The sequence below is a fragment of the Callorhinus ursinus genome, unplaced genomic scaffold, assembly GCF_003265705.2.
Source record: "Callorhinus ursinus isolate GAN/ISIS: 27379988/994484 unplaced genomic scaffold, GSC_fseal_2.0 scaffold47, whole genome shotgun sequence".
Taxonomy (NCBI): domain Eukaryota; kingdom Metazoa; phylum Chordata; class Mammalia; order Carnivora; family Otariidae; genus Callorhinus; species Callorhinus ursinus.
In genome coordinates this window covers 5073432-5089372 of record NW_027397109.1, presented here as the reverse complement: position 1 = coordinate 5089372, position 15941 = coordinate 5073432, and the positions used below count along the sequence as shown (strand labels likewise).

Here is a 15941-nt window from a genome sequence, read left to right as displayed (position 1 = left end):
ACACACACACACACACACACACACACACACACACACACACACACACAATGGAATATCACTCAGCCATCATACAGAATGAAATCTTGCCATTTGCAACAATGTGGATGGAACCAGAGGGCATTATGCTAAGCAAAATAAGTTAGAGAAAGTCAAATACCACATGATCTCACCCATATGTGGAATTTAAGAAACAAAACAGATGAACATAGGAAAAGGGAAGGAAAAATAAAATAAGATAAAAACAGAGAGGGAGGCAAACCATAAGAGACTCTTAACTATCAGAAACAAACTGAGGGTTGCTAGAGGGGAGGTGGGTTGGGGGTATGGGGTAACTGGGTGATGGGCATTAAGGAGGGCACTTGATATAATGAGCACTGGATGTTATATGCAACTGATGAATCACTAAATTCTACCCCTGAAACTAAGAATACATATATGTTAACTAAATTGAATTTAAATAAAGAATTAAAAAAATTAATGACATAGAAAACAGGATAGTAATAAAGAAAAATCAATTAAAAGGTAGAACTTTGAAAAAATGAATAAAATTGATAAATTTCTAACAAGACTAATCAGAGAGAAGACACAAATTATTACTATCAGGAATGAGAATGGAGACATTGCCCGGTTTCTACAGATAACAAAAAGGCAATAAGCAATTTTATGCCAATACAAAGTCCTTGAAGGGCAAAGATTACCAAACTTCACTCAAGAGAGAGGTAAGATGAACAGCCCTATATTTATTAAAGAAGTTGAATTTGTAGTTAAAAGGTTGGAATACTTCTCAACTCAACTTGTAGTTAAAAGGTTGGAATACTTCTCAACTCAATCTATGAAGCCAGCATTATCCTGATACAAAAACCAGACAAACACATTATAAGAGGGAAAAACCCCGAAAAACCCAGCAAAAACCCGAAAAACCCAGCATCACTGTTGAACATAGTTGGAAAAAATCTAAACAAGATTTTAGCAAATTAAATTCAACAATGTATCAAGTCACTATGACCAAATGAGGTTTATCTTGCCAATTAAGATTGCATTAACATTAGAAATCAATGTAATTCATTATACTAAAACTTTAAAAAAAGAAAAATCACATAATCATTTCAACAGATACAGAAAAGTTGTCTAACAAAATTCAACACCCATTCAAAAAAAATCTTAGCAAATTAGGAATAGAAGGGAATTTATTCATCTGATAAAAGCTATCTATGACAAAACAACAGTTAATATTATGCCTGGTGAAAGACTGTTTTCACAGTAAGTTCAGCAAGAAAAACATGTCTTCTCTCACTACTTCTATTTAACATTGTATAGAGCTTATAGCCAGGGTAATAAAGAAAAAGAAATAAAGGCAACCAGGTTTGTAAGGAAGAAGTAAAACTGCCTTTATTCCCCAAAGACATTACTGTGTATGTAGAAAGTCCAACAGAATCTACAAAAAAACAAAAAGCAAAACAAAACAACAAGAACAACAAAAAACTACTGGAACTATTAAGTGAACTTAGCAAGTCTGGAGCACACAAAGTCAATATACAAAATTATTTGTACTTCTATATGGTAGCAATAATCATTGGAAATTGAAAAAAAATTTAAATGCCATATACAATAGAATGAAAAATATGAAAATAATTAGGGATAAATCTGACAAAAGATGCCCACAACCTGTTCACTGAAAACTACAAAATACTGCTGAGAAATGAAGATTTGTATTGTGATCATGGATTGAAAGGCTCAAAACTGCTAAGATAGTAATTCTCCTCAAATTGATCTACAGATTCAACAGTCAAAACCATAGGTTTTTTTAAAAATATAAATTGAAACTCTGATTCTAAAATTTATGGGGAAATGCTAAACAATTAGAATAGCCAAGCAACTTTGAAAAAAAATTTCAAGGACTAACACTACCTAATTTTAAGATTTACAGTAAAACTATGGTCATCAAAACAATGTGGTATTGGTGTCAAAACAGACCAATAGATCAATGGAGCAAAGAGAGTTTCTGGACATAGACCCATACATTATAAGGACAACTAATTTTCTTTCCTATTTTTTTTAAATATTTTATTTATTTATTTGACAGAGAGAGACACAGCGAGAGAGGGAACACAAGCAGGGGGAGTGGGGGAGGGAGAAGCAGGCCTCCCGCCGAGCAGGGAGCCCGATGTGGGGCTCGATCCCAGGACCCTGGGATCATGACCTCAGCCGAAGGCAGACACTTAACGACTGAGTCACCCAGGCGCCCCAGGACAACTAATCTTCAACAAAAGTACAAAGGCAATACAGTGGAGAAAGAATAGTATTTTTAAGAGATGGTACCGGAACAACTGTATATCCATATGTGAAAAAAAAGGAACTTCGGCCATACCTGTACCATATAAAAAATTAACTCAAAATGAATCACAGATCAAAATGGAAACCCAAACCTTAAAAATCCTAGAAGACAACCCAGGAAAAAACCTTTGTGATTTGGGTTACACCAAAGGCAAGATCCATAAAGGCACAAATTGATAAAATGGACTTTATCAAAATAAAAAATGTCTGCTCTTTAAAAGGCCCTATTAGGACAAGGAAAAGACAAGCCATGGACTGGGAGAAAATATGTGGGAAGTATATATACAAAGACTTGTATCCAGAATCTATAAAAAACTTTCAAAACTCTATGAGAGCACAAATACCCAAGAAAAAAATGGGGAAAAGACTTATATAGACACTATGTCAAAGCAGATATATGGATGGCAAATAAGACAAGCAAAGATGTGCATTCTTTTTTTTTTATGTTATGTTAATCTTCTTATTCACTGGAGAAATGTAATTTAAAAACATAATGAAATACCACTGCAGAACAATTAGAATGGATAAAATTTAAAAGACTGACTATTCCAAAAGTGGCAAAAATAGGGAAGAACTGAAAATCTCTCTATTGAGGTGGGAATGCAAAATGGTAGTTATTTTTTGAAAGTTTGCAGTTCCTTCAAAAGTTAAGGATATCTATGATCCAGACTCTCTACTACTATTTATCCAAGTAAATTTAAGACTAGGACCATTAAAGGACAGTCTACATATGTCCACAGCAGCTTTATTTGTAATGAAGTAAAAAACTAGAACCAACACAAATGTCCATAACAAGTGAATGGAAGTAATCTGTAGTATATTCATAGAATGGAATTCTACATGGCGATAAAAAGGAATGAACTACTGATACACACTACATCATGAATAAATTTCCAAATCCTTATGCTGAGTGAAAGAAGCCAGACCAAAACAGAGAATATATTGTTTGATTGCATTCATATAAAACCCTAGAAAATACAAATTAATGTACAGTAACAGAACACAGATCAGTGGTTGTCTGGAGATAGGATGGGGGCAGAAGGAATGATTACCAAGGGGCATGAGAAAACTTTGGGAGTGATGGATATGTTTATTATCTTAATTGTACTGATGGTTTCAGAGGTGTGTGTGTGTATATGTGTGCATGCGCACGTGCTATATATATATATATACCCGGAAAAGCAAAGCAAAATAAATACAAAGTATGAATAGGATATTGAAAAACCTAAGAGCTGAAATTGATGAAAAGAATAGAAAGTATAAATAAACCCAAAATCTCATTCTTTCAAATAAAAAATATGCCTGGCATGTACTGATTAAAGAGAGAAATTAAAAATATACAACATTAGAATAAAAGAGCAGCTGGGGCAACTGGGTAGTGCAGTCGGTTAAACGCCCAACTCTTGGTTTCGGCTCAGGTCATGATCTCAGAGTCATGATCTCAGGGTCACGAGATGGACCCCATGTTGGGCTCCATGCTCAAGGCAGAGTCTGCTTAAGATTTCCTCTCCCTCTCTCTCTCTCAAATAAATAATCTTAAAAAAAAAGAATAAAAGAGGAACTAGTAAGACAGATATGAAAGAGATGAACAGATTTATAAAGAAGTTTCACTTCTTGTGATGGCAAGCCAGGTAACAGTAACCAACTGAAGACAATATCAAAAGCTGGATGAAATATCTGCTTCACAGCCTCGGAGAGCATTCAGGAAAAATTATAGAGCCAAGATCCAAGACAAGATAGAACCTGAGGAACAAACCGGCATTTGGGGCTATTTCTTTCCTAAGGGTGTTTGTCAATTATTACTGAAAAGATTGCTTGAAGCAGAGCAGCATTTAACCGCCTAAAGGGACCTACAGGGACAAATATTGGCATCCAGAGCCCATTAAGGCAGATGCAGGACTGAAAAATCATCTACACAAAGGGCCCCTAGAGTAAGGAGGAACTGAAGGTAGAGGCCATTTCAAGGACTGAAGCCTAACTTCAAATCTTCTCAATTCCTGAAATGGATTTGAAACTGCCAGCCACTGAAAAGAGCCTCCCAAACGGCCAGAAGGTCATTGTATTGGTCAGTGTCCAGTTGGGAGGCAAAACCACACCAGGAATTTGAAGAGGGAAAATTGTAAGAATTGTTAAGCGGAAAGAAATCTCCAGAATGTAGGAAGCATGAACAAGAAGGTTACTTGGAAAGCTTCCCCCCTCTAGACCTATTTGGGGGCGTGGCTGCCACAGGAACATGCAGTGCTGTGGAGGCAGTCCACAGAAGCAGCCCATCAGGTAGCGGAGAAACTTGCTGGAGAAGCTGGCCGGCTGCTGGGGGATGGAAAACATACTGGGGGCTAGAGCTGGGTCACAGAATCAGCTGCCTGGGTGGCAGATGACCAGGTGGTCTGCAAGAGTGGTCTGCCAAGGAACAGAGAAACTGGTTGGAAAGTGTGAGTTTCAGCAGCACTGTTCCCAGGTCTCCCTTCGCCAGCCACTGTGCAGAAAACAGCAGCCCGGAAGCAGGAAGGGAAATGCCTGCCTCCTCTTCTGACCTTGATGTATCCCTCCATGGCCCTCTACTGAAAAAACCTTATATTAATCCACATGACAAAGGAGAAAGTTCTATAGGAGCCAGTTCCAGGAAAAAGGGTAGATTCAGAGTTGAGAAGCAACAGACTGATAAAAAGACACACGTACTTGAGGCTGCTCTACAGGGAGAGAATATAATTTGAGGCCTAAGATAATATAACAGTTCTTCATATACCAATTTTGGTAGGCAATCAAAACTAATGAGGTATGGGGCGCCTGGGTGGCTCAGATGGTTAAGCGTCTGCCTTCAGCTCAGGTCATGATCCCAGGGTCCTGGGATCGAGCCCCGCATTGGGCTCCCTGCTCAGCCAGAAGCCTGCTTCTCCCTCTCCTACTCCTCCTGCTTGTGTTCCCTCTCTCTCTGTCTCTATGTCAAATAAATAAAATTAAAAATAAAAAATCTTAAAAAAAAAAAACTAACGAGGTACAAGGGTAGATAAAACAGCCTAAAAGAAAATCAAGAGAAACAACAGATATTAAAAAAAGAATTTTTAAAAAAGATGCCAGATGATGGAATTATCTGATACAAATTTTACAATAACCATTCTTAATATGTCTAATAAGTACTAAGATTGCGAATTCTGATGGAAGCTGTAATACATGTGGTGTTAAGACTATGAAGAAATCTGAGAGAACAGTATTCAGATAGAGGAGGAACAGGTGCAAAGAGGCAGGAGTCTGGTGTGCTCCAGAAGAAGGGAGGAGGTAAATATGGCTGAAGTGGAGGTAGGAAGGGAGAGAGTGGTAGGAGAAGAGTTTGAAGGTACGACCTAGAAGACAAGTCATGTACAGGCTCACAGGTCACTGGAAGGGCTCTGGCTCTTATGCTAAGTACATGGAATACCAAGGGTGATGGCTGAATAGAGATAACTGGATCTGGGTTATGACCTGGCTGGGATTGCCAGATACTATGTAGAAAATAGACTCAAGGTGGTTGAGACAGAAGTGAGAAGACGACTGCTATAATACAGTTGGGAGATGATGGTAACTTAGGTCAAGGAGATATAGTAAATAGAAGTGGTGAGAAGTGGCAAGAGCCCAGATATATTTTTGAATGTACAGCCAACAGGCTATATAATGAGTTGGCTGTGGATGCAAGAGAAAGAGAAATCAAAGATGACCCCCAAGCTTTTAGGCAGAATAACTGGAAGAATGGTTTCCATCAACTGACGTGTAGCAGACTGTGGAAGAATGAGTTGGGGGATTTGATTATGGACATGTTAACATTTAACTGTACACATCCATGTGGAAATGCCAATTGGATGCTGTTGGATGTAGGAATTTGGAGGTCAGGCAAGTGTTCCAGGCTGAAACTCTGTACGTGGGAGTCGTGCATGTGTACTATTTAAAGCATAATCATGTTGGTATGAAATAACCAACCTAGAAATGTTTCTCATCAGAGACGCTCTTGGCATTTTAGGGGGACACATATTCGTAATCGTTTAGAACTTCTGTGTGTGTTGCAAGATATTTAGCATTCCACCAAATGTCACTAGAGACCCAGTCTTAAAGCCAACCCCCTCCCCAAATTATACACATTTCCAAATACCCTGGAGTGGAGAATTGCAATTTTTGGATACAGATGGAGAAGAGTTTTGAGTCCTGAGCCCAGTATGTCATGAACGGGGGAATGAGGATGAACCAGTAGAAAAGGCTGAGAAGGGGTGCATAGTGACAGAGGAGCGGAACGAGAGAGATGGTGTTCTGAAAGCGAGGTGTTCTGAAAGCGAGGCGAAGAAGGTGTTTCAAGAAGGAGAAATTGATCAAGTGTTGGACAGGTCAAGAAAGATTAGAACTGAGAAGTGAATTTGGCAAAGCGGAAGGGACTAGTGACACTGAAAATGCTGGCTTTGGTGTAGAATTGGGTTATCAAAGCCTAACCGGTGTAGGTGGATGTGAGAATGGAAGGAAGTGGTGACAGTAAGTATAGACATCTCTTTCAAACAGTTTTTCTCTAAAAAGGAGCAGAAAAATGGGGAAGAAGCTGAACACTAAGAACAAAATGTTACATGAAAAAAAGCAAGTCACAGGAGCATACATACAGCATGATCCATTTACACAAAGATACAAAACTTGACAATACACTATATGGGGAGATATTTACATATATCAAAATCATAACTAAGTATAAATGAATGATAAATATAAAATTCAGAATAGTGGCTAACCTTGGGGAAGAACATACAATTGGAAAGGGGGATACAGGAACTTCAAAGTTATTGGTAATGTTCCTTTGGTAAGCTAATGAAATTTACACTGATGTGCAGGGTCAAAATATGGAAGCCTTCTAACCAAATTTTAAGAAGTGACCCTCTTCCCTTAGTTGATTCAAAAGGAGGAGAACGTAAGCAGAGAGGTGCCTATGGATGTGTGTGGCTTTACCGTTTCCTTGTGGATTCTGAATCACACACCTTACTCTAGGCAATGCTGTCTTTATTAAAATGCATCATGGCCACTCCTGCCTACAGGCCAAATTGGACCTGAAAATTTCTACATCGGGGCATTTCAAATACAAATCTTACTCATCCCCAAATCTAATTCTTTTATAAAGTCTTCCCTGATATCCTCTCTTACCAATGATCTACCACAACATTTGAAGTTTCTATCACACATTTTCTAACTGTATTATAGGCGTTCTTTTGCTGTGAACTCATCTAACGTGTTCAATTTTCTCTTCTATCTAGCAGTTTCCATATCGATAGCTAAGCAGTTCCAAACACAGATTGGTTGTTTTGAGTCATCACACATAGATAAAGAAGTCTGAAAGAGAAAAGATAAAAAGGAAATGGGAAAAAGAATACCAAGGCATCTACATGGTGCCAAAAAGGAAATAAGCTGGGGGTGCTTGCAGGGGTCCATCAGAAGTCTCAGGACCAGGAGATGTGCTAGTGACCTCCTAAGCATTACAAATATCTATATTTGGTTACATTACAAGATCACTACATTTAAGGAAATGATTATATAGGAAAAATGACAGTAATCTGTCAAACAGGATTTTGGAAAGTGTCTTATTTATGGATTAAATTAAATGTATCTTGAGTCATGTGTGTTGGGTGGGTGGGTACTATGAAGTGCCACGATACACACCAGTTAAGTTGGATAAATTGATAGACAAGCCACAGACCAGGACAGAATATGTGCAAATCACCTATCTGATGAAAGACATGTATTCAGAATATATAAAGAACTCTCAAGAGTCAATAATTTAAAACAATCCAATCTGTAAAAAGTGAGTGAAAGATTGGAACACACTTTACCAAAGAAAATAGATGGATGGCAAATCAGCAAGTGAAAAGAGGTCCAACATCAGAAGTCATTAGAGAAATGCAAATTCAAACCATGAGATATCATTATTCACCTATTAGGATGTCTGAAAGATTAAAAAAAAAACTGACAAGAACTCTCTTAAGTTGCTGATGGAAATACAAAATAGCACAGCCACTCTGGAAAGCAGTCCAGCAGTTTTTTATAAAACTAAACATACACCTACCATATGACCCAGCAAATGCATTCTTAGGAATTCTATCCAAGTGAAATGAAAATTTATGTTCACACAAAACCCCATATATGAATGTTTATGGAAGCTTCTATTACTTCATTTTATAGGACAGTCTAGAAAGGGTAAAATATAGGGACACAAAACAGACCACTGCTTCCAGGAGCTGGTGTGGAAGGGGGGAGGTTCATTTCAAAGGGACATGGAGGACATTTTTGAGGTGAATGACTTGTCCTGTGTCTTGGTTATTGTTGCGGCTTTATGACTGCATGCATTTGTCACGATTCACAGAAATGTTCACTAAAAAGTGTGAATGTTACTGTCTGTAAATTACACCTTATTAAAACAAACAAAAACAAACAGTATCATGCTGCTGGGGCACGGTCCTGGAGCCCTCTGCTCTGTTAGTCATTAGCCTTTTGTTGTGGATTATGAGACCTTAGGGAGAGGCCGACTTGGAAGTTGGGGGATTTGGGGGACTTAGCCCAACAGCTCTTCACCAACATGGGTAGAAATACGTCAGTACTGTCAATAATCTAACAGCTGGCATGGGTGCATGGGGCAAATCAGCTACACACTGGCCTGTCAAATCATGTCAAAGTTTACAGACAAATTCTTGCGATTTTTGCCTTTGATGTTGACTTTGCCTTTATCCCTCTCGCTTTCAAAACCTCTGTTCAGCCTGTGTGATCACATCAGCACGAGAGTTTGTAGAAGCACACCTGTGGCTTGGTATGAATATTTCCGTGGGTGGGAAGGATATTACCCTTATGAACCATTCTGTGAAGATGAGGAAATGAATCTCAAGTTCACTTTATAATGACTGTTTCTTTCATAATACAAAGAAAATTAAGATGAGGGAATCATATCCAAAATGCTACTACGCAGTGTGGCCATGAAGTGTGGAAACACAGGCAAACACACAATAAATGATTCTTTTGATGATCTACTACAACACATGGGGTGATGATTAAATTTTTGTATTAAGATGGCTAGGCCACGGTAGCCAGATATTTGGCCCAACACCAGACTAGGTGTTTTTGTGAAGGTAGTTTTTGGATGAGATGACCACTGAAATCGGTAGACTGTAAATAAAGCCGATCACCCTCTACCATGTGGGTGGGCCTCATCCAATCAGCTGAAGGCCTTCAAAGAAAAAGACTGAGTGAGGTCCCCTTCCAAACTGCCTTCAGCCTCAAGCTGTCACATCAACTCTTCCCTGGGTCTCCAGCCAGCCCTGCAGATTTCAGACTCGCTAGCCCCCACAGTCCTATGAGCCAATTCCTCAAAATAAATCAACCTCCCTCTCCCCTTCATCCCCGCACACATCCTATTGGATCTGTTGCTGTGGAGAACCCTGACTAATGTACGTGTTAAATAATATTATTTGTTTTCAAACTTTATAGCCATGCTGTAGTGTAAGAACCCTGAGCAAAACCATAAAACAATGAAAATGCAGAATAAAAACCTAGCAAGTCATTTGTGAATATTTACCTCATACTGCTATTGCCTTAACAGCTGCTGCTTCTTAATACAATTGTGCATGAACTGTACATGGACACTGCCCAAGGAATTTAACAATATAGAGTAACAAATAAAGGTTGAGGGAACTGAAAGGCAGATTTTTCCTAATGCTTTCCTCATCTCCCATAATTAAAAAGACAGGTGTCTGACTAAAACCACTGAAAAGGCTCACATTAACAAGTAAGTGGATTCTCTTTTTATACAAGGTCTAATTTCCGTTTGACAATTCCTTTAGCAGAAGTTCCTACTCTTCACCACTGGATATAAAGGGCTAATTAAATTCATTTTAGGATATGTCTATTAAATGCCTTCTCTGCTTCACAGTGGAGAAGAGCCTCAGCTATATGAGGAAGGCAGACTGGAAGGGAGGAATTCACACGAGTTAGGGGATCTTTCTGCTGGTCATGGCCAACCTCCCTCGACCTCATCAGAGATGAAATATCCAGTCCTATTACACAAAATGATGCAGGAGTGAGAAAGGTATTTTCCGTCTCTGCTCTCAAGGAGCTAGCAGAGAGGCTCAAACATACAGAGGTGATTCTAGACCAAAGAGGAGAGAGCGGTTAAGAGTATGGACAATGAAGCAGATGACAAATCTACCGCTGCCCAGCTTGGTGAGCTGGGATAGTTTACATAATCTCTCTGAGCTTCAGTTTCTTCATTTCTGAAATGGGGACAACATCACAAGGATTGCTGGGAAGATTACATGCAATATGCAGATAAATCCCTGAGCACATTGCCTTGCACACAGTAACGGTTAAGTCAGGTTTATAGCTGTTCTTGTTTTCTACTGTTACAGTAAATGAGTCTTACTAATCTGCTACAATACAGTGTATGATGGTTAAACTTCTGATTCAACTTGCCTAGATCACAGTACACAGACATTTGGTCAAATACCTGTCCAGGGATGCCTGGGTGGCTCAGTCGGTTAAGTGTCTGCCTTCGGCTCAGGTCATGATCCTGGGGTCCTGGGATCGAGCCCCACATCAGACTCCCTGCTCCACGGGAAGCCTGCTTCTCCCTCTCCCCCCTCTTGTGTTGTCTCTCTCACTAAATATCTCTCTCAAATAAATAAATAAAATCTTTAAAAACAAAACAAAACACCGGTCTAAGATGTTGCCATGAAGGAATCTATTGTTACGAATTAACATCAGCATGATGATGTTCCAGGGAAACAGAACAGGGATTCAGCTCTGTGAATGCGCAGGGTACAGGGTGGTTCAACAGTTCCTACTGGCCAGTGTCTGGCACATGGAAGAGAATGACAAGCGGGGGAGCAGGCCGGACAGGTATCTGCCTTGGAAGCTAGGGTCACTCATCTCCAGAAAAAGTAGTTATGAAATGAATTGCTAGCAAGGAGGGATGGAAGCCCCATATATGCCTCTGTTCACAATGAATTGAAATCATTATCAGCTGGCAATTACTGAGCCTTGGTGTCTTTGACTTCCAACTCGGTAGTTTTTATGACTTTAGATTAAATGCCAGGGTGGTTACCAAAAAATTGTACATCTGAATCCTTAAGTGAGTTATAAAAATGAGTTGAAATCTGTTACAAATGTTAGTACTTTGGGCTTAGTTATGCAGAATAATTTATAACAATTATCACACGATTTTCTTTCAACTCAATGTTTTCAGAGCTGCCATTCAACATCTAACCCTAAAAGCAGAGTGAATAGTGACAACATTTTGCCACTAAGATTGTGCTCCAGAACATGTGTTATTTAGCACATTAACTCACGTGCGTTTTCACACTTTCCATTTCACCTAACAGCATGTTAAAAGAATTAAATACTCTTACTGAAAGCACCCGAATAACTATCTTTTAATTCTTCAGAAAGCACATGAAGTCATCCGTTTGTTCACTATTGTGGGAACTGCTACTAGACTTACCCTCCCTTTTAACAAAAAGGTTTTTCTTCGGCTTAAGTTACAGGAAATGGAACGGGAGAAGTGGACACTATGCCACCCAGAGGATGGCCCTGGTCTGGATGAAGAGTCTGCCATCTTGGCAGGGCCTCATTTAAGGCTTACTTATGTTCCGTCTGAGAACGCATTTATTTTGCCTTCATTCTTTGAAAGTATTTTTGCTGGCTGCTAGGTTAACAATTTTTGTTTGTTTGTTTGTTTAGCACCTTAAAAATGTTGTTCCACTGTTTTCTGGCCTTCATAGTCTCTGATGAGAAGGTAACAGTCTTTTGTACATAATTTGTCATTTTTCTCTGGTTGCTTTCATGATTTTCTTTTTATCTTTGGTTTTCGGCAGCTTTGCCTAGGCATCGTTTTGTTTGTAATTTATATTGCTTACGGTTCGCTAAGCTTCTTGAAAATGTAAACTTAAGTCTTTCATCATATTTGGAAAATTTTCAGACGTTATTTCTTCAAACATTTTTGCTGCATTTCTCTTAGGAAAGAGAAAAATTAAGAAAATTCTGTTCCTTCTGGGACACCAATTATACTGCTATCAGGCTTTTTTATATTGTCTGACAGATCCCTGATGCTGGGTTAATTTTTCTTTTCAATCTTTTTTCTCTGTGTTCTTCACATTGAATCATTTCTATTGATCTACCTCCAAGCTCACTGACTTTTCCTCTGTTATACCCATTCGGTTGTTAAGCCCAACAAGAAAAATTTTTATTTCAGATACTGTATTTCAACTCTAGAATTTCCACTTGTTTCTTTCCTATAGTTTCTTTTTTTTTTCCCCTGGTCTTTTCATTCACTGCAAACTTACATTTCTTTACTTCATTGTGAATAGTTGTTTTAAAATCCTCATCTGTCAATTCCAACAGTTTGGGTCCTCTCAGGTCAGTCTCTGCTGACTGTCTTTTTCCTTGAGAATGGGCCACATTTTTCTTATTATTCATATGTCATTTTGGGTTGCATCCTGGACACTGTGAAAGTTATATTGTAAAGATGCTAGATTCTGTTACATTCCTCTTAAACTTAAAAGGAGTGTTAATATTTTTGTTTTAATAAACAATTATTTTGTTTGGAATCAAACTGCAAACTCTGTCTCTCAATTGACAGCTCAAGTCATACTTTAGTATTTTTATCTGTAGCCACACTGCTTTGTGTTTGCCCCACGAGGTGTGGTTCGGGTTCAGGTATCTAATATTGCTTGTTATTAGATGGGGGGCAGCCCCCACAAAAAAACAGACAATGATGTACAGGCTATTTATTTATTAATATTTTATTTTTAAAGATTTATTTATTTATTTGAGGGGGAGGAGGGAAGAGAGAGGAGAGAATCTCAAGCAGACTCTGTGCTGAGCACCAAGCCCAAGATCATAACCTCAGCCAAACCAAGAGTCCAACGCTCAACCAACTGAGCCACCCAGGTGCCCCAAGGCTATTTTTTTCAGACTGCTGGTTTAACTCAGAACTCAGAATGCATTTCTCATATAAACAACTCTGTTACCTTAAGTGGTTATATTAACAAACCATTTAATCAAGTCATTTAACCAATTTGTACCAAATCCAGCTGTAATTGCTTATTTACATAAGAAAAAGCAAAGCAATGGCTCAGTTTTCTTTTCTGCAAAAAATCAGACAACTGAAAAAAATAACTGGTATAGGATCACTTTTACCATTAAGTTCTCCTAAGTAAACAAATGTGCCAATTACCATTCTCTAAAATTCTAACAGGAAGGACTTCTCTTTCTGGGTAAAATACAGAAGAACTAAAGACATTTACTCCTATACTAACAGTAAGAAAGTCAAAGACAAAATAAAAATCCTACTTCTCCATGAAGCTGGCAAAGAGCACTGGATGCAAGGAAGCTGTGCCAGCCAGTCTCTAAGATGGCACCCATGAGCCTCCCCTCCTAGTACTCACAGTCTCCTCCCATAATGAACAGGGTTGACCGGTGTAATCAAGAGGGTATAACAGAAATGACAGTGTATAACTTCACGGCTAGGTCATAAAAGATAGTCCCAGGCTCTAAATTTCTATCATTCTACCTCTCTTGAGCTATTTATTTTTTGTATTAACAGTTATTTTTATATATTAGGATAAACATCTAAGTTATCTTTGTCTTTTCCACAATTCTCAGCATAGTGCTGACTTGCTAGTTAATGCTCAATAATTATATGACAAATAAGTGAACACGTAATAAGGAGGTGTTAACTTTATTTCCATGAATACCAAAGATAATTATGTGAGACTTCTAAGGTTTCTTGAAACTGTACAACATTTGTTATTTGCTATATTTATACTTGTTTACAGTTTTATATCTGATTCTGCATTTTCCTTTGAAGATGCAAATTACAGCAAACTTTTCATATTGTGCCACAGTCCCTAAAGCTATGTTTATTTTGCTCTGTTGCTCTAATTCTCTTAGACTCCCCATCGGAAGAAGTAATGTAATTGTTTCAGAGATGGTACAGTACAGCAGAAGCTAGTGGGTTCTTATATTCTAGGCCTATATCTAAGAAGCAACATGTGAGAGCAGTGGAGAACCAAGTATGTTGATCCTTAGGTTCTCAGCTTAAATATCATCTCCTTAAAGAGAACTGACATCAGGTTTGATCAATTATTTGTTTATTTGGATTCCTGGCTAGATTATATGGTCCACAAGGCCAGGTACTAAGAATTTGCTTTACTCATCACTGTATGGCCATTGTCTAACATAGTGACCAGAGTAGTTGCTCAATAAATATTCACTGAATGAACTAAGTGAACCAAGATCCTTGTTTAGAATCAAGAAGTGCACTTTCTAGGCCTCAAGTACCCTTTTGCTCTTTATTATTAGGTTTACCTCAGAAACTTGCTCTACTCCTGGCCCTTCCTTCTCCCAAAGCAGCCCCCACTTTGATTTGGAATGGGGGAGTCCCTTTCATCAAGAGAGATAAAGGAGATCAAAGGAGGCCCCTTAATTCTGTTGCCAAGCCTTTAGTAGCCACCATCTATTAGAATTCAGAGTATGTTTTGCCATAAAATATAATTTTGGGGGTGCAAAATGGGTTAAATGACGTTTTAATGAGCTGGCTAGGAATATAACCACCAGAGTTTCTTCTGAAGAGAAATGTATTCTGAGTTAAACCAACAAGACTAAAATGCCTTTTGTATCACAGTTCATTTGTAAGTGGGGTTGCCTCTATTCCAAAAACGACTAATATTACAAAACCAATTGTTTGATACTGTTCTTTGAATAATTATTTATTTTCTTATTACTACTTCCAAAGGAAGATGTTATAATAAATTATAATAACTTTAGACTACTAGCTGATAATTTGCATATTTTGTCCTACTATTTATTTTCTCAAAGAAAATTAATTATAAAATTCGTTACTCCTGCTACCAGATACCAAGTCAAGGATTAAAAAATGTCTCTCTACTCAGCACGTATAGAACTTTCTGGCCATCGATAACATCCATATCTACACAACAAAGTAGAAGGCTCTTTATCTTAAGTAAAAGCTATTCCTTAATTGTGGTAGAGACTTCAGTGCAGTCTCTGAAGGCTTAGATGTGGGAAGAACTGCCTTCAGCCTTGGAGCTTGCTTGCATTGTTCCGTGTATCTTGGTGATGGAGGGTATTTAACTTACTACTTGGAAGAATTAGGCTGTATTACAGATCCTTTAAGAACTCATTAGGATTGGGCGCCTGGGTGGCTCAGTTGGTTAAGCGACTGCCTTCGGCTCAGGTCATGATCCTGGAGTCCCGGGATCGAGTCCTGCATTGGGCTCCCTGCTCAGCAGGGAGTCTGCTTCTCCCTCTGACCCTCTTCCCTCTCGTGCTCTCTATCTCTCATTCTCTCTCTCTCAAATAAATAAATAAAATCTTTAAAAAAAAAAAAGAACTCATTAGGATTAATGACTGAGTACTACTGAGTACCACAGCAGTCACATAACCAGCTGTCGAAAAATCACTGAGCTAAAAACCCCACAGCATGTTCTATTATCTGTTTCACAGAAGGTTCTGAAATACATCTCTGGGGTTGCATTTCGTCAGCCTATACAGGCACTTTGAAGCGTCATCGAAGGCTCTTCCAAGATAACAATGGTATAATTTTT

The 15941-nt window shown here is 38.5% G+C and overlaps 1 protein-coding gene across 5 annotated transcripts in view; it reads right to left on the bottom strand.

Annotated features, from left to right (window-relative positions):
- The window catches only part of LRRC28 (leucine rich repeat containing 28), a 160289-nt gene that overhangs the window by 25398 nt on the left and 118950 nt on the right, over window positions 1–15941 (bottom strand). The window lies entirely within an intron of this gene.